This window comes from Lactuca virosa, chromosome 3 (assembly GCF_052849685.1).
Source record: "Lactuca virosa cultivar CGN04683 chromosome 3, Lactuca_virosa_CGN04683_v6, whole genome shotgun sequence".
NCBI classification, from domain to species: Eukaryota; Viridiplantae; Streptophyta; class Magnoliopsida; order Asterales; family Asteraceae; genus Lactuca; species Lactuca virosa.
The window spans coordinates 209,510,049-209,534,460 of NC_136428.1; the positions used below are offsets into that span (position 1 = coordinate 209,510,049).

General features: G+C 36.9%; 2 long non-coding RNA genes across 2 annotated transcripts; both read right to left on the reverse strand.

Moving 5' to 3' along the window:
* Positions 1–10,494: 10,494 nt before the first annotated feature.
* LOC145162819 (uncharacterized) lies at positions 10,495–11,927 on the reverse strand. Its single transcript, XR_013739354.1, has 4 exons — positions 11,842–11,927; positions 11,666–11,750; positions 10,770–10,833; positions 10,495–10,544 (listed from the first exon to the last, which is right to left on the reverse strand). It is a non-coding gene; the product is annotated as an uncharacterized LOC145162819 (long non-coding RNA).
* A 5,870-nt stretch (positions 11,928–17,797) lies between these two features.
* Positions 17,798–18,951, reverse strand: LOC145162820 (uncharacterized). Its single transcript, XR_013739355.1, has 3 exons — positions 18,866–18,951; positions 18,690–18,774; positions 17,798–17,857 (listed from the first exon to the last, which is right to left on the reverse strand). It is a non-coding gene; the product is annotated as an uncharacterized LOC145162820 (long non-coding RNA).
* Between the last annotated feature and the right edge of the window lie 5,461 nt (positions 18,952–24,412).

Below are 24,412 nucleotides of genomic sequence, written 5' to 3' on the forward strand. Positions count from 1 at the left end.
TGGATAAAGCATCCTTGTGGCATTGTCGTCTTGGACATGTTAACAAAAAGCGCATAGGCCAACTCCAAAAGGCTGGAGTCTTGGAATCATTTGACCTCAAGTCAGATGATAGTTGCGAGTCTTGTTTGCTTGGAAAAATGACAAAGTCACCCTTCACAGGTACTTGTGATAGGGGTGAAGGTTTGTTGGACCTTGTACACACGGATGTGTGTGGGCCCTTCAGAGTTGCTACAAGGGATGCTAATCGCTATTATGTGACTTTTACTGATGATTACAGTAGATATGGATATATTTACTTAATCAAGCATAAGTCAGAAACCTTTGAAAAGTTCAAAGAATTTAAGCAGGAAGTGGAGAATCAATTGGGCAGGAACATCAAGATGCTCCGATCCGATCGGGGAGGAGAGTATCTTAGCATTGAGTTCCTTGACTATCTTAAGGAATGTGGGATTGTCTCACAATTGACACCTCCCAGAACACCACAGTTGAATGGTGTAGCTGAGAGGCGCAATCGAACCTTGTTGGATATGGTTCGTTCCATGATGAGTCGAGCTTCGTTACCAATCTCTTTCTGGGGGTATGCCTTAGAGACTGCCGCCCATATCCTTAATCTAGTCCCTACTAAAAAGGTTGCCAAAACACCTCACGAGATGTGGACTAGGAAAGTTCCCAATTTGGACCACATCAAGATTTGGGGTTGTGAAGCTTTCGTGAGGCGTGAGACTCATGATAAGCTTGAACCTCGAAGTGAGAGGTGTATTTTCATCGGCTACCCACAAAGATCCTTTGGTTACCTCTTCTACAGACCCAGTGATAATGTGGTCTTTGTAGCAAGAAGAGGAGTCTTTCGTGAGAGAGAATTCATAAGCCAAGGGGACAGTGGGAGGCAAATTGACCTTGAAGAGCTTCAAGAGTCAAGTGGTGAAGGAACCTCAAATGCTATCGACCAACCTGAGGAGGACACTCCTGTTGATCCGATAGATGAGTCTGTACCTCCAAGACGTTCCACTAGGGTGAGGAACACACCTGATTTTTATTATGGTTATCACATCACCACTGAAGGTGATACATTTATTAGTGATAGTACACTAATAGATTTGGATGAACCTAATAACTACAGGGAAGCCATGGCAGGCCCTGAGTCTGCTAAATGGAAGGAGGCTATGGACAGCGAGATTCAGTCCATGTATGACAATCAAGTTTGGAACTTGGTTGACAATGTACCAAGTCGTAAGACAGTTGGGTGCAAATGGATCTTCAAGAAGAAGACCGACATGGATGGGAAGGTACATACTTACAAAGCGCGACTGGTTGCGAAGGGCTTTACTCAAACTCCGGGAGTTGACTATGATGAGACCTTCTCACCAGTAGCTAAGATTAAGTCTATTAGAGTATTGTTAGCCATAGCTACATTTCATGATTATGAAATATGGCAAATGGATGTCAAAACCGCTTTCCTTAATGGAAAGTTGGCTGAGGATGTTTACATGGCTCAACCAGAGGGTTTTGTCGATACAAGATACCCTAATAGAGTGTGTAAGCTTGATAAATCCATTTATGGATTGAAACAAGCATATCGCAGATGGAATCTTTGCTTTGATGAGAAAGTCAAAGAGTTTGGCTTTTCTAGGAGTGAGGATGAGTCTTGTGTGTATGTCAGGGCTAGTGGGAGCATAGTTAGCTTCTTGGTGTTGTATGTGGATGACATACTTCTCATAGGAAACGACGTCCCAACCTTGCAGGAGGTTAAGTCCTGGCTTGCGAAGTGTTTCGCTATGAAGGACCTTGGGGAAGCTGCCTATATCCTAGGGATAAGGATATTGAGATATAGGAGTAAGAGACTAATTGGACTTAGTCAAAGTACTTACTTGGATAAGGTGCTGAAGAGGTTCAGTATGCAAGATTCCAAGAAAGGAGAATTACCAATCCAGAGTAATGCCAAGCTGAGTAAAACTCAAAGTCCGAGTACAGAGGCTGAGATAGCTGAAATGAGTCATATACCATATGCTTCCACTGTGGGCTCGATCATGTATGCTATGACTTGTACTCGCCCTGATGTGGCCTTTGCTTTGAGCATGGTCAGTAGATATCAAGGGAACCCTGGCAAAGCACACTGGACAGCGGTAAAGAACATTCTCAAGTATCTGCGGAGGACTAAAGATTGGGTCCTTACCCTCGGAGGCAGTGATGACTTGAGAGTGGAAGGATATAGCGATGCTAGCTTCCAGACTGATAGGGATAATTTCCGCTCTCAGTCAGGCTGGGTCTTTATCCTAAATGGAGGGGCAATTACTTGGAAAAGTTCCAAGCAGGAGACAGTAGCTGATTCTACTTGTGAATCAGAGTACATAGCAGCAAGTGAAGCAGCTAAGGAGGCAATATGGCTAAAGAACTTCATCGGAGACCTTGGAGTTGTACCAGCTATAAAGGAGCCAATGGAAATTTTCTGTGACAGCGAAAGTGCGGTTGCTTTGGCTAAGGAACCAAGAGATCACGGGAGATCTAGGCACATTGACAGAAAATACCATTTCATCAGACATCGAATAGAAGAAGGACTCCTCGTGGCTAAGAGGGTATCATCAGATGAGAACCCGGCAGATCCCCTCACGAAGGGACTGAGCAGGGTTAAGCATTTACAGCATGCGAGGCGCATTGGGCTGAAGGATGATATTAGTTTCAATAATTAGATTCCTGAAACTTGTAAAATGTAATTGAAATTTGATGATAAATAAAGTTGTTATTTATTTATGAGTAAGGTGTTACTATCTTGTGTTGATTGTTTACTATGTTTCAATTTTGCATGTTTTTACTTCCAGAATAATTATGTTATTATTCAAACCATCCACAGTCAGTCAAACTTTGGAAGTAAGTATTGATTTAAGACTGTCATGAATTTGGCTTGTATGATTTGTCTAAAAGTGCTTTTGACAATGAAATGGTTGCTACAACATTCATGAGTACTCATAAGGGCTGAGTATTGGATCCAACCCACGCTCACTTGCATCACTTCATGGAATTTATCTCGAGTGATCGTGAGACGGTAATATCATATAAATCTTCAAACCTAGATATATGAGTTGTTGACTATGAGTTGGTTATTCATTGATTGCACGAAACGCATTGGTAACTCGATGTCATAAAACGTGCCTTTGTGAATAATTCAACAAGTAGTTAGTACAAGCATATCAGTCGAAGTTTATCTGTTCCTTCTAGAAATAGAAGCGATATCTGGGCCCCTCGATGATTTGGTTTTGACCTATGTACCGGGCCCGGTCAGAACCTAATTGATGTGTTCAATTTAGTTCTATGTCGAAACAAATCAGAGATCGAGAAACAAATGCTGGACAATAAGTAAGACCATGTTCCATGTGTTTGTCCGGCTGATATCATGAGAACAGAGGATTATATGATCACTTATCTTAAATGGCGTATCATCATCATCTCAGTTCCGAGAGACTTTGAAAGAGCTACGATTGCTAGTCGGATTTTGAAGTCATATTTGCAAATATAGTTATTAGACTTATCCAAGTGGGAGACTGTTGGATATAGTGTCTAAGTCCATAACTTTATTTGGTATGTACTTGACCCGACCCGGCATGGTCTATTTGGGTTGCATGGCATTGCAATACTTGGATAGACTAAATGAGAGAATAAGGCACTTATGATTATTAATATATTATAAGTTCTAATATATTAATAATAGTATTATTTAATTAGTATTGATCAAGTATTAATCTAGTATTAATCTAGTGATCAAAGTGAGACTAATTAAATATATAGGGTTGATTATGACAATCATCAATTCTTTTATGGTGGATTAATGATCCATGGTTTATGGGTTTGGTTATAACCACATGGAGCTCCATGGATAGTCTATGGGAGTTACAAACCCATGGGTCATGAGAAATCAAGAGTCATGACAATTAAGGGCATTCATGTGTAAACCCTAATTGTGACAACACTATAAAAGGAACCCTATGGCTAGCAAAATCGTGACCTAGTGTTACTAGAGAGGGCATAACCGATTTTGAGTGCTAGAAGTATTCTCTCAAGTTATTCCAAGTCTTGTGGTGTTGTGTGAAGCATTTGAGGCACAACATTTGGGGTGCTAGGCTCACAAAGTCTTGAAGGAATCCAAGCAACAACAAGGTATGTATTTCTACTAATTTTTATGTTTTATGTAATCCCCATGCCATGCTAGTTAGGAAATAACCTTGAAAAAGAAATTTGCATGTATATAGAGAAAACATAGATTCAAGGTTATTAGGGTTGCATGTACACTTAGGAAGTGTTAGAATGCTTAAAAACCCCATCAGTTGCTTGGATGAAAGGATCCAAACCAGAATCCCTCTAATGGTATCACACCCAATCCAGAGATTTTCTTCAGTTGGAGGTAAAGTGATGCTAACTTGATCATTTCCTTATGAGATCTTGGTTTAGGGAGTTTTTAGGGTTTTCTCCGATCCATCTTGTGTCATTGAATCATTTGAGCATGGTTTGAGGTTGGAACCTCAGATCTGGACTTTAGGAGGCCTTGTGAGTCCAAAGACCTGAGCTTTATTGAGCTAGAGGTAAGCTCTTGTGCATCTAACCCTTGTTGGAGCTTGTATTGGCATTATGAGCCTAATATTCCATGCATGAACATAAAGCTTGCAGCTTTACGTGACATTCGAGCCTTGGGATGATAGATCTAGAGTTTGGAGTTGTAGATCTGCCTTAAAATGTCTGATTGAGAATGTAGACTGAATGGACTCGCCGATTCAATGGGCTGACTCGACGAGTTGGCTAGGGTTTTCCCCGATGAGTCTGGACATGAGTAACTCGACGAGTTGACGAGACAACTCGACGAGTTAGCTTTGGTTTTCGCGAATTCTATGAAGGAACAAGGGTACTCGGCGATTCACATAGGTGCACTCGACAAGTCGGGTCAACAAGGACTGTTGACTCGAGTGTTGACTTCTGTTGACTTTAGGGTTGGTCAAGATAGAGAATAGGGAGACCATGGAGGGGTAAAATGGTCTTTTATCCATTCCAAGAGATTTAAAGAGAGAAAATAGCTTGGTTTATTTAGAGTTGTGATTTAAGTGTTAATTAGAAATAATTATCCTATGTGTTAGGCGGAGGCTAGATCGGTGTTTCGTGTACGAGATTCATTTGCTTGCTTACGAGGTGAGTCTTCTCACTATACTTACTTTGAGTGGTAATTTGTGTGACCGGAGGGTCTTATGTGCTTATATTGAGTATTGTGATATCCTGCATTATGTCTTTGTGATTTATGCTGTGCATTATTCTGAGCTTTACTGAGTTAGTTCCGGAGGGTCCACCCGAGTTGTGGGACCGGAGGGTCCCACTGAGACACATTGACCGGAGGGTCTTATTTAAGATATAGCCATGAGAGGCTGTTGAGATATCTGTGGTATTTTGGGGAAATCACTAAACTTCGTGCTTACCGTGTTATGTGATATGTGTTTCAGGTACTTCTCAGGATCGCGGGAAGGCGTCGGCTTGATTGTACACACACTTGAGATGGAGTTTATGTTTTGTGGATCCTGGATTTTATCAAACGATTATTGACATTTGTGTTTTGGCAATTTGATACTTGTGGTTTTTGGAATGTGATAATGAGAATTATGTGTTTTAAAAATGAAAATTTTGTTTTGAAAATTTACGGTGTTACAATCGAGGAATTTGGGCCTCGGATGGGCCACTTCTTTGGACTTTGTTGCTTTGGGACTTAATGTGCGATCTGAAATCAGGCTTTTGGACTAAGGAAAATTATTGGGCTTTAGGGTAAGGCCCATATAGGGGGTTTGGGCCCAATTTGGAAAATTAGGCCATAAGTGGGCCTTGGAAGATTATATGGTGTAGGGCGTTTTAAATTGTGGATTTGGCCCTTAGTCTTGGTTCAAATTAGGTCAGGGGTAAAATGGTCATTTTAACCCAAGTATGGATTATTGGATATAGATTGGAACCCAAGTGTTAATTGGGTGTTATTTTGTACTGATAGCTCGGGGAGTCGTCAGGGCAGCGGCTAGGGATTTTCTATGAGATTCAGCATTCGAGGTGAGTTTCCTCGTTGTGTTAGTGGGTCTAAGGCACCAATGTCGAACCTTATTGATTATGCTAGGATGCTAAGAGTCTACGTAACCCTTTCATGTTTTATGTGATGCTATGTATGTCGGGCGAGGCCTGATGATTGATTTCGTATGCTATTGTTTTCTGATCATTGTATGTTTTCGCATGATTATGTGATGTATATATTGTATGTGAATAGTGGGTGGGGCCCGATGTCTGGCGGGGCCTAAGAATAGCAGATCTGTGTACCGGGCGGGGCTTGAAGTCGGGCGAGGCCCGAAGCCGAATGGGACTCGATACCAGGCGAGGCACGGTGGAGGGCGGGGGCCAGTGTATGATTTATTACGTATGGTATGGGGTAGTTTGGGGAACTCACTAAGCTTTGTGCTTACGATTTTCAGTTTATGTTTCAGGTACTTCCGGTTCCAAAGGGAAGAGCTCTGGGTGACTGCATCACACACACACCGCATGGTTTCTGCTTTAGAGATATTACTCTGATTTTACATGATATTTAATACACTTGTTTTCTTTTGAGTTGTATGGAATATGTTTTGGAATACTGTTTTATTAAATCAAAAATGAAATTTTTGGATCATATTTTTGGGACGTTTCAAGTCTTTTTCATTAAAATCTAACTGAAAAGTTAGATTTAACGACAGGAGGACGTTTTAGGTAATTTTTGCAAACTACATGGACCAGTGGCGTGACATTTTCCTTGAAAGTCCTCAAAATTAGATATCTTGCAAACCACATGGACCAATTATGAAATTGTGTCTAATATTTTTACCTTTGTAGATATGATTTGATGTCTGTTATTCAAATTCTAAGCCTTTATATTAATGGGTTTTTATTAGAAAAATTCAAAACTTTCGGAAAAAGTTTCAATTTAGCCCCATTTTTTAATAAAAAAGCTCAAGAAATCGGTTAAAACTCACACTTTAATCTCTTTTGATTTGTTCAGCAGTTCACCTATGCCACATGGCATGCCAACTGGACAAGGGCCGATGTGGACACTGACGTGGCATGCCACATCAGCGTCTGGTTCTTTAAAATGCAAAAATCACAATTTTTTTTTTATAGAAATGGAAGGGAGTGGGATTCAAACCCACGAGCTCCTACATACAAACAAACCCACTTTCCAATAGGCTAGAAACCTTTTAATGATTTAATCCCTCAAAGTTTGTATATAATACTTTAAATAATGAAGCTTTTAATACTTTTATTATAATTATTATTATTATTATTATTATTAAAATTATATTTAAAAACGTAAATAGTTATAATACTTCATAAATAAATAAATTCAATATATAAACATATTTTTTTTACATATTTATATGTACTTTTTAAGTATTTTTATGTGTTTATATATATATATATATATATATATATATATATATATATATATATATATATATATATATATATATATATATATATATATATATATATATATATATTAAGTATTTTTATATATTTTTATGTATTTTAAGTTTATAAACATATGTCTACATATTTATATGTATTTATATGTCTACATTTTATATTTTTTAATGTATTTTTAAGTATTTTTAAATATGACGTATTTTTACATATTTATATAGTTTTTTAAGTGTTTTTATTTATTTTATATGTATTTTTATGTATTTTAAATGTATAAACATATTTCGTATGTATTTATTTATATTATTAAGTATTATTACGTAAAATACAAAAAAATACATAAGTACGTACAAAATACGTTTATAAATTTAAAATACATAAAAAAAACATTTAAATATACTTAAAAATACGTAAATACATAAAAAAATATATATTAAAAATATATAGAAATACGTAAAATTACATAGAAAAATGTATAAAAAGTATTTATGCATTTAAAATACATAAACATATTTTAAAATACTTTAAATAATACATAAAGTTGTAAAACAATATATAAAAATATGTTAAAATACTTCGAAAAATACTATACATAAAAATACGTAAAAAATATAATTATACATTTAATATATTTATTTATGAATTATATATATATATATATATATATATATATATATATATATATATATATATATATATATTGTTTTTAAATATAATAATAATAATTGTATTAAAAGCTTCAACATTTAAAGCATTAAATAAAGCTTTGAAGAATGAAATCAACAAAAAGATTTTATCTTAGTGGAATGTGGGTGACTTTCTAAGTGAGAGGTGGTGGGTTTGAATCCCACTCCCCTAATTTTTCATTAAAAACCTGATTTTTGCATATTAAAGTATCCCCTGATTTTCTATTAAAAACCTGGTTTTTGCATATTCAAGTATCAGACGCAAATAGCATCCACATCAGTCCTTGTCCATGTGACATAGCTGACCTACTGAACATGTTAAATGGATTAAATTGTAAGGTATAACCGGTTTCTTAGGCTTTTCTATTAAAAAAAAAGTTTGGAACTAAATTGAAACTTTTCCATAAGTTTCAGACTTTTTTAATAAAAACCCTATATTAATTTGTTATTTATTAGCATCGAGTTTCTTTGGGAATTTCAAAAGGAAGGTGTGATTAACCCCTGATTTTCTATTGAAAACTCGATTTTTGCATATTAAAATACCAAACGCTGATAGCATCCACATCATCCTTGTCCATGTGGCATAGGTAACTTGCTGAACAAGTCAAAAGCGATTAAAATGTAAGGTATACCCGGTTTTTTGGGGTTTTCTATTAAAAAAAAGTTTGGGACTACACTGAAACTTTTTCCAAAAGTTTCAGAATTTTTTGATAAAAACCCTATATTAATTTGTTATTTATTAGCATCGAGTTTCTTTGGGAATTTCAAAAGGAATGTGTGATTATCCATTTCTGAAAAAAAAAAAGTAGGTTTATAAAAAATTATTTATGGTCTTAAAATATGTTTTTCCCCATTAATGTCCATTTCTACAAAAGCTATGTTGAGGAAAACTTGCTCGTTTTCTTCGATATGCAACATTATAATATCTGGTGTTTTCCTTATACTAATATGTAAGAGGAACTATTTGACATGTTATAGATGGTTGATGTCGTCATTAATGACATAAATCGTTTTTATGCTTTGTCTCGATTATATTCTTTTGGTGAAGAACAATAAAGAAAATAACTATTCTTTAGACAATAAAAACGCAAATATCACCGACAATAAAAGGAAATTTTTTGTTTTAAACCCAAGCACATCTAAGAAAATAACTACATCATTCTTGGTTACCAATTTACTAAGAAAATAACTACATCATTCTTGGTTAGCAATTTAGGAGTAGAATTACACATAAAAGTTTTATGTTTTAAACCAAGACACATCTAAGATATTTTTGATATTAAGCCATCCACTTCTTACATGGGTCTTAAACGGATGGAAGTGGACCACTTAGTTAGTAAGGTTTACCATCTTTTTATACGATATTAACAAGATTTGTTTAGTTGGATGGATAATGTGTCGGAGATAACTGGCAAGAAGAAATTTTTTGGGGTTATTGTCATGGCTACTATATGAGTATTGTGGAGGTATTGAAATACGATGGTATTTGAAAACAGCAAATTCCCGAAAAGTACCATCTTCAAAAAAATTACGCTGCACTCTTATGATTGGATTAAGACTAGAAACAATAAAATAATATAGTTTGGACTATGTGGTTAAAAAACTCCATCATCTAATTTCTTTTATTTTGTTCTGTTTTACTACTTAATTGCTAGCTTTTTAATATGAAGCATTTGGGTTGTTAAAAATACATTATTAGAGTTTAATGAGCACTCTAATGTTTTGAATATAAAATGTGGTTAGTTGCCAACATACAAAGACACACAAACATAATCTTGAACTCCATCTGATGTGTCACACCCCGATCCTTGTCGGAATCGATCAAGGCGTGATATATTGTTCAAAGTCTCATGACAACTATGTTATAATATGATTAGATTCAATTAAGTACTAAGTATGCAAACAAGATCCACAACATACAAATACAAATCCAAATACGAACAACATTTATTACATCAAATTTAAATAGTCTTGTGGATTTCTAAGGCACAACCTATTTTTCATCAACTTCATTCTTCAAATCTGCATCATGGGTAAAAACAGGTCAACTACGAGAGTTGGTGAGTAATCTAATTTTAGTAGAGAAAATTTGTGAAGTTGAAACATTTATAATTTGAAATTTGTTTTCTTTTGAAGTCGGCAAACAATTGTATTTGAGATAACGGTTTATAAATCCAAAATTGGTTAACAAATGATAACAACAACAATAAGTCCTCACCCTATATATATATATATATATATATATATATATATATATATATATATATATATATATATATATATATATATATAGGATGGAGCATCTAATCATCAAACACACTCAACCACGTGCGATCAATCACCTTAGCGTCCCAAGGCGGGGTGGTCAACCCAATAGCGCTATTATTGTCCATTACGTACCTTAAGAATACGGGCATAGTCATGGAGATTAGACTAAAAATGGTAATGCACTACACGTACATGTAGCGTAAACAAACAATAGTTATACAATTAATGACTCACGTATAAATGTCCCAACAATGTCTCAATTGTGATAAAACAATAAAATGAAGTTGGAACATATTAGAACCACATGATACACCCCAAAAGTATTGAAAATTATAAAATATGGGGTAGATTACTCACATTAGTCCCAAAACGAAACGCGTGTGTCGTACGATAGACGGTTCGGGTCAAAATGGCGTAGAACCTAATATAATTAATAGTTTTGGTTTAGGAACTGCTAAACGAGAATAGAGTATTAATACAAATTATAGTTTGTTATGTAAATGTATCATAAACTATACCTATTATAGTTTATCACAACAAGGGTAGTAGTAGTGTTCATAAACTATAATTGTCATAGTTTACCAAATGTTTGTGTATAACGGATGTAAACTTTGTTTATAAAAATTAATTATTTACCATACTTGTGAAGGTAAAAATCCATTTGTTTTCTGATGTATGTCTAATTACCAAGACAAAATGACATATAATGTAATAATATATGATTACATAATGATATACACCTTGCTCAACGAGTTACAAGGCGTAAATGAAATTGATGGTATTTTTTTAGTAATAACGTTTCTGTTACTGTTCTTAGAAAATTTATAGAAAAATCATCAAAGGTCTAAATCAAAAACCGCAAGTTCTGAGAGTTTAAAAAGTGTGTCTAGTTTGTTCATAAATTTTCTCATGATTTTTAGTGATCTCCAACTTGTGTGAAAATATTCATATTCACAGACTGGTCCGGTTTTGTTTCTGAAATGATAGACAGTTTTGTAAAAATCACCATAAATCGTAGAAAAATCATATGGTGATGTGCAAGTAGTCATTTTAAAGGTATGAACCTGAACTATATGCTTCGGAAACAGTTTAGAAAACTAAAATGTTTAAGTTGACCAAAACAGTCCGTGAATGGAGTTAAACGTTTCTGTTGAAGACTGTTAAATGAGTTTAGTTGTGTTTTTGGTGTTTTAACTTGTATTCCCCCCCTTAAAACTTAAGAAAAACATGAAAATATAGGGGTATGAACTCACCTTATGTGTTATTAGAGGATGGATGTTGGAGAAGAGAAGTGTTCAACCCAAGAACACTTAGAAGATGCCTTGACGAATCGAGAACCTAACATGAAGGTGACGATGTTTGTGTAAGATTCTTATGATTTTGAGTAGAAGGATGTGTAATAATCATAAGAAGAATGAATTATACTTACCAAGAGTGGAAGAAAGCTTGATAATCAGCCTTGGAAGTCTTGGAATTGAGAGAGAATGGTGAGAGAATTTGGAGTGTGATCCTTGGAGGAAAATGAGAGAATGAAAGAAGTATGAAGAGAGGGGATGGGTTTTTATACTTAGACAAGGAGTGGGGCTGGTCATGTAGTGGGTATGAGTTGGTCATGTAATGGGTAAGAGCTGGTCATGTAGTGGGAAAGAGTTGGCCATGTAGTGGGTGTGAGTGGTGGCATGTGTCATAAAGTAAAGTAAAGTCATCTTTCCACCTCAAGCACCCCCCACTAATTATTGGTATGAATGGCCATAAAAACGTGGGGATTACTGAAATATAGAGTTCTAACTGTAAAAATAAAGTTTTTGGTGAAAATCCCGCGTTAAAATGATGAAAAACGGGCCTAAAATGAAGTCGTAGTCGAAAAACCGGAAACATTATGACACGCAAAAATGCATGTCGTCTTCTTTTATGACAGGGGTTTCCTTGATGCTCATTGCGTGTCATCAACACGCGCGTCGTAAGGTTACGACAGAGAAATGTGTGTCGTCTTCCTTTATGACAGGGACTTCGGTCCTGAAGCTTCAGTTTTGGGTCCTTAAGCCTATTTTACCCGTTTTTACCCCGTTTCAAGTGGTTTTTGACCCAGTTAAGGGTCGGGATGGCGCGAATGATTACAAAAATTTTAATGAAGTTTTGAGAGGGATTTGGGAGAGATTCGGGAGAGATTTAGGAGAGATTTTAATAGAGAGAGGTTGAGTGAAAGAGATTGTGAGAGGTTTTGTTTGTGATCTTTTTGAGTGTCCGGCTTCGCAACGAAAGGTCCATAAACCCCGTTAAGCCATGATTTAGTGTCTTACACAATCCCGATGATTGTGCAATAGTGTTTTATCGCTTTGGTTCGTTGTTTAGCACTGTTAAGGCTAAAGAAAATCAAACACATGAATTTTTCAAATGATGTTTTCTCATTGAAATAGCGAATTGTATAATGTAAACCCTAACATACAAGGGTTAATGGAGTTGACCGGTTTGACTTGTTGACTTTGTTTGACTTTGACTTGACCGAAATTCGACGGTTGTCATATCATCCCCCCGTTAGAGGGAATTTTGTCCCGAAATTTGCATTTTGACTAGGACTTCAAGAGTTTGGAAAAAGATGTGGAAAACTTCTCGTAGTACAAGAAATTGATTATGGTGAGGAACAACCCGCCTGATGTCACATGATGACCTTGGAAATTTCTTATTGTAACTTGAGCTGAGTCAATTTAAAAGGAGTTTATTGTTTTAGGATGATAGAGTATTCTATGTGTGCTTTTATACTCCCTGTTTTATCCTTGGTATTACCACTATGAATATTTTATAGTTAGCGAGTTCCATCATTACGAATGTTTCAACAAATTTTGACGAAATTTGCATTATAAGTCCTACCAGTTCTTTTATAGTCGCTTGGCGTAAACTAGTCGTATATCATTAAGATTGCAAGGGCATTCGTCGTCACCACAAGTTTAATCTATTACGATGACTTGTTGTCGCTATAGGTTCTTAACAAGAGCCAACGACATACCTATAGCGACACACAAGTCATAATTTTCATGTGTGAAGACTTGGAGTACTTTCTAATTGGTTCATGTGTGAAGACTTGGAGTACTTTCTAACTGGTTCATGTGTAAAGACTTGGAGTATTTTCTAATGAAAAGTGTGCTACTGGGGAAATTGGAAACTGATACGTAGCTTCGAAGTCAAGAATATGCAGTAGGCATGTGATGCATTAAATGCATGAGGCACACAAGTCATAATTTGCAGCAACAGATACGTATATGTGTGTGAATTGAAGAAGAAGGTTACGGATCAAAGAATATATATATTCATTTTCTCTTCATTTGTTAGATACACAATAACCATAACATCATAGACTATATATATTCAATTTCGTTTGTAATTTTCACTAGTTTATATTCCGTGAGTGTTACCGAAATCATTTATCAATTTTTCAGAAGTGCTTAACTTGTTTTGTTTCATTCCCAAAAATTTGCTATTAATTACTTCTCCCACTTCACTTATATAAATCATCACATTCTTACCGCGACTTTTAACTTCTCCCTCACAAATGGATCCACCTGCAGATCATCAAAACCCCATAGATGACCTCGATTGGTTTTAGTACTTTGATCATCAAGATCTTTTCAGGTATATATAAACGTCACTCATTACACCATCTTTCACACAGAAAAGTGATTTTGTCGACATTGATCAAAACATGGTTTGGATTTGTAGGGATCAAAAAGAGTCTTTCATCGTGTTGGATTTGATTATCTTGAGTTTTTGGATTTTTGCAGTGGTGACATGCTCGACCATCATGATTACGAGTTGTCGGAAAAATTGCATGAAGTGCTCGATCAGAACGTTTCCACAGTACTTAACAAAGATCAAAACATCATTTCTAGAAATGAGTTTCACGATTTTGATCCCCTTGAAGACATAAGCTTATGGGATTGTTGGGAGGATGGTAATTTACCATTGTTTAGTTTCAGTGAAGACTGTAAATCTGGTGGTGAGGCTACATGTAGTTCTAGTGCTGTCACCACTGATCACGGTGGCCGGAAGATGGCAAAGAGATTGAGACCATTGGAGTTTGAAGAGATAGAGAAGTACTTTGAGATGCCGATAATCATGGCAGCAAAGGAACTAGGGATAGGGTTAACAGTGTTGAAGAAAAGATGCAGAGAGCTAAACATAAACAGATGGCCTCATAGAAAACTTAAGAGCCTTCAATCCCTCATTCAAAATGCCAAGGTAAACTACGATAATAACCTTCTATACATTACTCATGCATGTATGCATGCACTTGGTAACCAAAGTAGTTTTGGTATTTTCTAAAATTTTAATTATTAGTTTCTTTATAACATAAACATAGGCCCTAGGCATATGCCACATCAAATCAATTGATTTACTATGATTTCCTGATTTATATTTATATAAACTTAACTTATTGTAAATTGTTTTTTTTAACTCACACGAAAAAATATATTACATCTACCTTTAAAAAAACTAGGAGTTGGGATTAAAGGAGGAGATAGAGACGTTAGAAGGGCACAAGAAGATGATGGAGAAATTGTCAGATATGGAATTGACAGAAGGAACAAAGAAGCTTAGGCAAACTTGCTTCAAAGCTATTTATAAGAAGAGAGGACTTAACAATCCTTAGTCCTTACCTTTTCTTTTAGCCATTTTGTTATAATTATTGGATTTAAAACTACATTGTATGTGTTTTTCTCTTGATAGTTTGATACCCTTTTCAGTTTCATTGTGTTTATCTATTGATTTTTAATGCAGAAAATTTTGTATAATTTGGGTATTATAGTTTGTATTATGTATTTAACTATATTCTAGATTGCCGACACGACTACGCCGACGACTCTATACCAGAGGTCTTTATAAATAGACTTATGAATTTAGTAGGAATAATTTGATTATAATCTTGTGACTTGTTCCATGTCTGATCCACTCCTAAGATTCACTCGACATGCCCCCAGTTATGTGTAATTAAAATTTTATTAGACTGTTGATCCTAATGAGTCTACCCTAAGTCCACAACCAAACAAGGAACAAGAAGTAGAGCAATAGTCATAGATTCTGAGTCTATAATATCTTTAATTATGTATAACCTTGGCGTATGCACTCAGTTATCATAGGCCTACTAATAGAGGTCTTTAGTTTCACATAAGTTGGTTATAGTATCACCAAATACTCCTATAATATTTTTAGGTGTTTAGATTCGATTCTTAAAGTATTCCCTGTAGGATGTAGTTAGGTTGTTAGATTTGTTGCCCATTATGACTATCCCCCAGTATATGCAAGTCACTCCTCAGACAGATATAGTTGATCAGGCTATATCCTTCCCAGACTTGATTCACATATACCAAGGCATACAGCCTCTCCCTTTGCCCGTTTTTCTAGGTTCCACCATGTGAGAGCATGACCTTGGAGGCACCCTGTAGCATGACAGACCATCAGGTCCTCAGGACACTCGCTATGGATGAACGTACTCTCCATTTCTTCAATCCATGTGAGGAGTGCGGTGGCACCCTCGATGCCTTTGAAGTAAGGCGGATTGCAGTTACGAAAGTGCTTGAACGAGCAACGAGGAGTGGTTGCTGGAGCTTGTGGCTGAAGAGAATGAAGTTGGGTTGCAATTGTTGGGATGACGTTTGCTACCTCCTTGGCGATAAGGGCAGCTAGCCTTCGGTTGTTGCGAGCAGCGTATGGGGGTCGTAATGCTATCTACGAGAAACACGCATATGGACTTGTGAGTTATTTGTAAATTGATTATGGAAATAAAGTTTTTAGACATTGTTGGGTAAAATAATTGTAAAACACTTGTTGGGCCATGGTTAGGAGTATTGGGCACCTTTTGGGCTTTCCATGGTTACTAAATGTGAAACATGTAGCACTTGCGTGGGCCCCCACAAAACTAAGTTTTCACATGTCTTTCCCACTTCTAGGCCCATTAGGGAACTTAATAGTCCAATGAGTTGGCCATTTTGGAGTGTATCCTTTTGGATACGTTTGATAAGGTCGGGTATTTTGATGGCTCAAAAGTAATGTGAATGACGCGCTTTGGCCTATAGGTTTGGGAACTCTTGCCTTTGGTCCCCAGGTAAGCAAACTGGTCCCTCAGTTGATTGGGATGTATACGAATGCTTGCCTAGTCAGGACTTTCGGGCTACCGGCACCTCCCCCTTCCAATTACTACGCGTCCATTACTATGATCCTACCCAACTAGAGTGGATGACTTTGAATTTCCTATGAGCTCTAAGGAATATATATGTATATACATTTTTTAAACCACTTGAATATGTGTGTGATTTTCAGAGAAAGAGGAGAATATTCACCAGTGTATGCACACATATAAGCGTCAGGAGTAATACGTATGCACTTAAGGGAGCAATTAACACAGAAAGGTATTCTTAGGATTTTCTAAGTGTGAATTGCATGCAGTTGTGTGTGCATTTTATAAACTAGCATACGAGAGGACCCTAGAGGCTATAGACTAGGTCAAGGCAATTAACCTAATTCCCTATAGTCAAGGGCTCTGATACCAATCTGTCACACCCCGATCCTTGTCGGAATCGATCAAGGCGTGATATATTGTTCAAAGTCTCATGACAACTATGTTATAATATGATTAGATTCAATTAAGTACTAAGTATGCAAACAAGATCCACAACATACAAATACAAATCCAAATACGAACAACATTTATTACATCAAATTTAAATAGTCTTGTGGATTTCTAAGGCACAACCTATTTTTCATCAACTTCATTCTTCAAATCTGCATCATGGGTAAAAACAGGTCAACTACGAGAGTTGGTGAGTAATCTAATTTTAGTAGAGAAAATTTGTGAAGTTGAAACATTTATAATTTGAAATTTGTTTTCTTTTGAAGTCGGAAAACAATTGTATTTGAGATAACGGTTTATAAATCCAAAATTGATTAACAAATGATAACAACAACAATAAGTCCTCACCCTATATATACATATGTATATATATATATATATATATATATATATATATATATATACATATATATAAATATATATATAGGATGGAGCATCTAATCATCAAACACACTCAACCACGTGCGATCAATCACCTTAGCGTCCCAAGGCGGGGTGGTCAACCCAATAGCGCTATTATTGTCCATAACGTACCTCAAGAATACGGGCATAGTCATAGAGATTAGACTAAAAATGGTAATGCACTACAAGTACATGTAGCGTAAACAAACAATAGTTATACAATTAATGACTCACGTATAAATGTCCCAACAATGTCTCAATTGTGATAAAACAATAAAATGAAGTTGGAACATATTAGAACCACATGATACACCCCAAAAGTATTGAAAATTATAAAATATGGGGTAGATTACTCACATTAGTCCCAAAACGAAACGCGTGTGTCGTACGATAGACGGTTCGGGTCAAAATGGCGTAGAACCTAATATAATTAATAGTTTTGGTTTAGGAACTGCTAAACGAGAATAGAGTATTAATACAAATTATAGTTTGTTATGTAAATGTATCATAAACTATACCTATTATAGTTTATCACAACAAGGGTAGTAGTAGTGTTCATAAACTATAATTGTCATAGTTTACCAAATGTTTGTGTATAACGGATGTAAACTTTGTTTATAAAAATTAATTATTTACCATACTTGTGAAGGTAAAAATCCATTTGTTTTCTGATGTATGTATAATTACCAAGACAAAATGACATATAATGTAATAATATATGATTACATAATGATATACACCTTGCTCAACGAGTTACAAGGCGTAAATGAAATTGATGGTATTTTTTTAGTAATAACGTTTCTGTTACTGTTCTTAGAAAATTTATAGAAAAATCATCAAAGGTCTAAATCAAAAACCGCAAGTTCTGAGAGTTTAAAAAGTGTGTCTAGTTTGTTCATAAATTTTCTCATGATTTTTAGTGATCTCCAACTTGTGTGAAAATATTCATATTCACAGACTGGTCCGGTTTTGTTTCTGAAATGATAGACAGTTTTGTAAAAATCACCATAAATCGTAGAAAAATCATATGGTGATGTGCAAGTAGTCATTTTAAAGGTATGAACCTGAACTATATGCTTCGGAAACAGTTTAGAAAACTAAAATGTTTAAGTTGACCAAAACAGTCCGTGAATGGAGTTAAACGTTTCTGTTGAAGACTGTTAAATGAGTTTAGTTGTGTTTTTGGTGTTTTAACTTGTATTCCCCCCCTTAAAACTTAAGAAAAACATGAAAATATAGGGGTATGAACTCACCTTATGTGTTATTAGAGGATGGATGTTGGAGAAGAGAAGTGTTCAACCCAAGAACACTTAGAAGATGCCTTGACGAATCGAGAACCTAACATGAAGGTGACGATGTTTGTGTAAGATTCTTATGATTTTGAGTAGAAGGATGTGTAATAATCATAAGAAGAATGAATTATACTTACCAAGAGTGGAAGAAAGCTTGATAATCAGCCTTGGAAGTCTTGGAATTGAGAGAGAATGGTGAGAGAATTTGGAGTGTGATCCTTGGAGGAAAATGAGAGAATGAAAGAAGTATGAAGAGAGGGGATGGGTTTTTATACTTAGACAAGGAGTGGGGCTGGTCATGTAGTGGGTATGAGTTGGTCATGTAATGGGTAAGAGCTGGTCATGTAGTGGGAAAGAGTTGGCCATGTAGTGGGTGTGAGTGGTGGCATGTGTCATAAAGTAAAGTAAAGTCATCTTTCCACCTCAAGCACCTCCCCCACTAATTATTGGTATGAATGGCCCTAAAAACGTGGGGATTACTGAAATATAGAGTTCTAACTGTAAAAATAAAGTTTTTGGTGAAAATCCCGCGTTAAAATGATGAAAAACGGGCCTAAAACGAAGTCGTAGTCGAAAAACCGGAAACATTATGACACGCAAAAATGCATGTCGTCTTCTTTTATGACAGGGGCTTCCTTGATGCTCATTGCGTGTCATCAACACGCGCGTCGTAAGGTTACGACAGACAAATGTGTGTCGTCTTCCTTTATGACAGGGACTTCGGTCCTGAAGCTTCAGTTTTGGGTCCTTAAGCCTATTTTACCCGTTTTTACCCCGTTTCAAGTGGTTTTTGACCCAGTTAAGGGTCGGGATGGCCCGAATGATTACAAAAATTTTAAGGAACTTTTGAGAGAGATTTGGGAGAGATTCGGGAGAGATTTGGGAGAGATTTTAATAGAGAGAGGTTGAGTGAAAGAGATTGTGAGAGGTTTTGTTTGTGATCTTTTTGAGTGTCCGGCTTCGCAACGAAAGGTCCATAAACCCCGTTAAGCCATGATTTAGTGTCTTACACAATCCCGATGATTGTGCAATAGTGTTTTATCGCTTTGGTTCGTTGTTTAGCACTGTTAAGGCTAAGGAAAATCAAACACATGAATTTTTCAAATGATGTTTTCTCATTGAAATAGCGAATTGTATAATGTAAACCCTAACATACAAGGGTTAATGGAGTTGACCGGTTTGACTTGTTGACTTTGTTTGACTTTGACTTGACCGAAATTCGACGGTTGTCACATGATGCGTGTTTGGACCGTTCCAAAAATCCAACAACACGACTAGGATTTTTCAACACCACAAATGATAAGAAATTGGAGCTTGGAACCCAAATATGTAGTGGAATAACACAAAGAACAAGGATAAATGAAAAGAACAAAGAACAAAGATAAGAACAAAAACAAAAGGGATAGATGTGAAGATCAAACTAGACATATAGATTGAAACTTCGGTGAAAACAAATCAAGACATATTGATTTGAGTTCGGTGAAAACAAGTTAAGACCTATTAACTTGAGTTCGAGATCAATACTAGGAAACACATCCCAACAAAGAACAATTTGAATCGTATGCAACAACTTGAATGAACAACAATTCAATTTTATATATTGAACATAACACCTTAGACACTACAAACGAGAATGGATTTATATAGCCTACAAAAATAACGGTAAAACTAATCAAAGGTCACTCTAAGAACTAGGCCAATTAATGGCTTTATTAAATACTAATAAAAGACTAATAAAAAGCTGGTAAAAAGAGTCTTGGAAAATAACGTCTTGGGAAGTGGAAAATGTGGCTACAACTCCCAAGGTGTGTCCAAGAAAGCTCCACGTGTAAAGTAGCTTCACACCCCACCGCTTTGCATCCAACAAGCACCCTTCGCATCCCATCACAACCTTCATTCCTCTCGCATCCCTTTTCGCATCTAACAATACTTTCACACTCATTAGCTTTTTCAGATTTTTCCCATTTGCATTCCATAACACTCGACTAGATAGTATTCCAAGACCTACACTCGCATCCCAAAACAAGTTGCAACCAAGCAAACCATCACATCCATATATCCCATTGGGATCGAGTAGTCCATCGGAATGTAAGATGTGTTTGGAATCGGAACCAAGTTGCACCACTCCGATCCATGCATGCGTTAGAACTGAAAGCATGAAAGTCTGATTCGCAATTGCAACCAAGAGAAGCCGATCGCAACCAATTAGCCTCCAAGAATCGCAACCATTCACAATCGCATCGCATTGAATCCCATTCTTCCGTGTTCGGACCTAAACCTTTCGCTTCCAGTTGCAAGTTGGCGAATCGCAATCTAAATTCACATCAATCCCTCCCTCTTTGAAAGGATTTATCCTCAATTTAGAAAGGTCATCATCAACAATTTCTTCCCCGGTCACAAAATTGATTTTTGAACAAATTCCCCTTCCCCATCAGTGTCATAGATGGGAGTGAAATCTTCTTCCTCCTTAATTTCTTCTTCCCCATCGGTGTCATAGATGGGACAACAATCCTCATCATCCTCCTCCAGATTAGTACTGGTGAATGGCATCTCGTCAATGTCATTTGCGGGATCATACCAGAATTCGGCATCGTAGATGAAAATTATCTCCTCTACTTCTGCATCTTCTTTATCATATAATTTACGTAACATTTTTTCGGAGCAAAGCAACAACAACTTGAATCAACAACAATACCTCATAGGAACTTGGGTCACTGATAGAAACTTCTGGTCACGCAGGAACTTGTAGCTCTGATGCCACTTCTGATCCGTGTTTGGACCGCTCCAAAAATCCAACAAAATGACTCGGATTTCCAATACCACAATTGACTTGAAAACTAGAGCTTGGAATCAAATTTGCTGGAAAATAACACAAAGAACAAGAACAAAAGACAAGAACAAAGAACAATGACAAAGTAACTGAATAGTATGAAGATCAAACTAGACATATTGCTTGAAACTTTGGTGAAAACAAATCAAGACCTATTGATTTGAGTTCGGTGAAAACAAGTTAAGACCTATTAACTTGAGTTCCAGATCAATACTAGGAAATGTGTCCCAACAAAGACCGATATGAATTGTATGCAACAAATCGAATGAACAACAGTTCAATTTTATATCTTCAACATAACACCTTACATAATAAAAATGACAATGGATTTATATAGCCTTCAAAAATAACGGTAAAACTGTAACGTCCCGAAAATCCAAGGTAATTTTTTTACATTTTGAAAACAATAAATCATAGAAACGATTTGTTCCAAAACCAATCAAAGTGAATATATCATTTAAACATCAGATTAATATCATTAATTGCCAATGCGAAAAACTCTAGGGGGATGTTGTGCAGTCACGTCGGGACCTTCCCTTTCGAACTGCAAGTACCTGAAACCATAAATATAAAATCATACTTTCGAACTAAAAGTACCTGAAACCATAAATATAAAATCGTAAGCACAAAGCTTAGTGAGTTCCCCAAAAAACCACATACCATACATACATTTTCCATGGGCTACCCCCGTGGTCGTTTCCCTGAAATGCCATGGGCTACTCCCATGGTCTGACATCCGAGTGCCATGGGCTACCCGCATGGTCTTTCCGTGAAAGGTCATGGGCTGCCCCCATGGTCAGACATCCAAGTGCCATGGGCTACCCCCATGGTCTTCCATATAAATGCCACGGGCTACCCCCAAGGTCTTCCAAGAAAGTATCACAAAGACAACTAGCATTCCACATAACAAGTAATAGGCCGGCATTGGTGCCTTCTACCCATGGATATGCTGAGAAGACTCACCTTACATTTTTGAAAGAATAGCTGCACCGATCACTGCTCTAAAAGCTATCGCTATCGGTCACCTATATAATTAAGTGAAACCCTGTAACACCCCGACTCCTAGGTATAAGTTTTAAAACCTTATATACATGTTTATGAACCTACTCGACGAGTTGGTTGCCCCAATTCGTTGTGTAGAGGCGGGTTAGCCCACGTGGATTATTGGACCTACTCGGCGAGCCGGAGGACCCTGAATCGAGGAGTAGGAGTTGGAAAATGAAACCCTAATTTCTGGGGTTTTGCACCCTATTTAAAGGGTCATTAGCCTCCCTCAACATCCCTTACCGTCCCCCTTGAGTCCAGAAAACCCTAATCTCGAATACCCTCCATTTGTGTGTGTGAAGAAGCATGGAAAGTGGTTTTTGTGAAGAAGGCTTGAAGTCTAAGGAGCTTGGAGCAAAGAAAAGCTTGTGTATCTGACTCTACTTCATCTTGGCATCATTTTGAAGGTAAAACGTCGTTACCTTGACTTCCCTCTAGCTAGATCTCTCCATTCTTAAGTTTAGGGCCATTTTGGCATATATGTGAACCATTTCGGGTATTGGTCATGATCTAAAGTTGTAACTTTAGATCTGGACTTCTCTAAGTCCCTATAGCCATAAAGTTATCAGATTTAGCAAGATTGGGCCTTTATCTTTGGGTTAAACTTTTCCCTTAGCTTGGTTTTGGCATTTAGGACCATGCATGTATGTAAAGTTTGCAACTTTACGTGGAAACCATGCCTTAGGAGGTTAGATCTGCAATTTGGAGCTTTAGGGTAGCTTAAAAACGTCTAAATAAGAAAGGGAATGAAGGGACTCGACGAGTCGCATAGCCGACTCGACGAGTCGGTTGAAGATTGCATGTATTGGTTCTGCATGAACTCGGCGAGTCAGTAAGAGGACTCGGTGAGTTAGTTTGGGTTTTCCCGACATTTGGACCCCGCATGGACTTGACGAGTTATCTGGAAACTCGGCGAGTCAATTAGGGTTTTATGATTTCCTAAGTTCTTAAGGAACTCGGCGAGTTGCTATCTGCACTCGACGAGTTGGCTCAACATGGACTGTTGACCTTGACCGTTGACTTTGACTTTGACCAAGGGTTGACCAGTTTGACTTCTGGGGGTATTTTTGTAATTTGGGAAATTATAGAAGTGGATCATTGGTGGATGTAGGTATTGGACTTGGAGCTGTATTTGGTGGAGTTTGACTTTATCACTCCGAGCTACTTGTGAGGTGAGTTCTTCTCACTGTATCAATAGGGTCTAAGGCACCAACGTCGACCCTTTTTCGGATTTGTATCCGGGTTATTGCATGATATGCTTATTGATTTACATCCTAGTAGTTAGGATGGTGATATGCTTAGTGACCTGGTTAGGTCGGTATCCTGGTATATATGATGATGCTATGTTAGTGACCTGTTAGGTCTGTATCCTGGTTATAGGATGTTGCTATGATTAGTGATCTGTTAGATCGGTTTCACTGTTATATATGCTAGCGTATGATATTTATGTGCACATAATTGTTTGATTGGGGGTTGGGTTGAGGCGGTCCTGCTTTGTGCTGAAGGCTAACATACCAAAGGCGGTCCGGATAGACTGAAGGCCCTGCGAGGTGGTCCAGTCACGCCGAAGGCCAGACGAGCGATCTGGATAGGCTGTAGGACCTGAGAGGCGGTCCAGACGTGTTGAAGGGTCGGGAGCGGTCCAGATAGGCTGAAGGCCCTGCGAGGCGGTCCAGTCAGGCTGAAGGCTCCTTATGCATGCTGTTTGTTTATATGATATGATTATGATTGTATGGCGTTGGTATTTTGGGGAAACTCACTAAGCTTTGGGCTTACAGTTGTTGATTTTGTTTCAGGTACTTCTGATGAT